The sequence below is a fragment of the Limulus polyphemus genome, unplaced genomic scaffold (genome assembly GCF_000517525.1).
Source record: "Limulus polyphemus unplaced genomic scaffold, Limulus_polyphemus-2.1.2 Scaffold2344, whole genome shotgun sequence".
Lineage (NCBI taxonomy): Eukaryota > Metazoa > Arthropoda > Merostomata > Xiphosura > Limulidae > Limulus > Limulus polyphemus.
In genome coordinates this window covers 74,771-76,809 of record NW_013667954.1, presented here as the reverse complement: position 1 = coordinate 76,809, position 2,039 = coordinate 74,771, and positions in this window count along the sequence as shown.

Here is a 2,039-nt window from a genome sequence, read left to right as displayed (position 1 = left end):
TGCTAAGTACTTATTTATACAACAGCTCGTGTATATAAAGAAGTAACCAATTCTGTCTGTGGAGTTCATGATAAATAACAAAGCAATGCAGTCCTACAATGTGTGTTAATCTGTATCAACTTTAATACGCTGGTGGCAAACACGATACGACCCATAAATAGTTCGAGGGGATCCAAAATGGGGAATAGACTTCGTGCAAAGATTGAACAGTAACGCAAAACAATTGTAAAATACACGGATAAAACTTCCTAAGAGAAAATAAGTAAAAAATAAAACCTGACTAGTTTCCATTGTCCCGGGAGATATCGTCTGAGGTATACGTACAATCTCAATGGGAACTGAATTTGTTGTAAGGGGCAGGGGGGGGGGCAAATCTGACGTCGCTTTAAATACATTAAAAAATTGAAGGAACCAAAAACTATTGCGTAGAGTAAGGGAATCCGTTGAGATTTATAAAAATAGACATATCATCTTAAATAAATAAGTTGGTTTAAAACTGAATGAATGTTAGAAGGAACATTTACAAAATATTTTATCTATTTATCTCGTGTAGCATTATGGGAAATTCAAAACAAACATTTCAATCCTCATTATTATTTCGCGCAAAGCTACACGAGGGCTATCTGCGCTAGCCGTCCCTAATTTAGCAGTGTAAGACTAGAGGGAAGGCAGCTAGTCATTATCACCCACCGCCAACTCTTGGGCTACTCTTTTATCAACGAATAGTGGGATTGACCGTCACATTATAACGCCCCCACGGCTGAAAGCATGTTTGGCGGGATGTTTGGTGGGATGCGGATTCGAGCCCGCGACTCTCAGATTGTGAGTCGAGCGCCTTATCCACCTGGCCATGCCGGGCCTCATTATTAGTTCGGAGTATATTTATGAATAAGTTTCACAAATATATTTAGACAATGTAGTATTTTATCAAATATCTTGAGGCTAAAACTTGGAGTTAAATAACAGTTTCAGTAGTTAAGTTTATTTTGGAAGTTCAAGAAGGTAATTGCAATTTATTGCAAAAACCATAATTTTGTTATTCATTTCTCCGACTGACCAATCATTTGTTTCATGGCATAGATTTTCTAGAAAATCTTCCCATTTTAAAACTTCTAAACCTTCTTCTTTTTTCTTTCAAACTCATGCCGCAACTTTCGAAACTTCCCAAGTTACTGACAGTTCCTAAGGAACAGTTTTCCAAGTCGAACATCTTCATGCAAAATTTGTTCTGATTGGTGATTAGTGCAGAAAAATGATATGGTCAAGTAGATTAGATCTAGCTTTACTCGCGGTATTTGCAGGTTGAAGTATTTAAGTCTTTTTATTTTTTTGGCATAATTGGACGAAATTGGTATAATTTTGTATTACCGACAGGTGGTTGGGTAAGAATGTATAACGTATCTAAGAAAAATCTGTAAAACCTTCCCGGATGTACATATATATATATATATATATTATGTGCATGTATGTAAGTGCACGTACGAATGGGTAACAAAATTACTTCGGTATTGATCGAAGACTAAGTGATACTTCATTTGAGTTAATCATTGGAAAACCTAGAAGACAAAGATCTGCCAAACCTTTTTCGATAGTCTTCTCCCAGTTGGATTAATACTTACCTGGATTGTTCTACTCAATCAACTTTATAAACTTTCGAGACAGACACAATGTCACTATCCATATATTATTCACAAACACACGGTAAAACTATTGATTTATCGATAGCTTGATAAGCTAAGAAGAACATACACGTACAAAAAAATCAAAACTTTTATATATGTACTAAAACAGATTTTAGAATATCTTTATAAATTAAGACACGAAAGAATTTAAAAGGATTATTAGCTAACCTAACCTAACCTAAACCTAACCTAACCTACACCTAAAACTAAACCTAAACCTAACCTAAACCTAAACCTAACCTAAACCTAAACCTAACCTAACCTAACCTAACCTAAACCTAAACCTAAACCTAACCTAAACCTAAACCTAACCTAACCTAAACCTAAACCTAAACCTAACCTAAACCTAAACCTAAC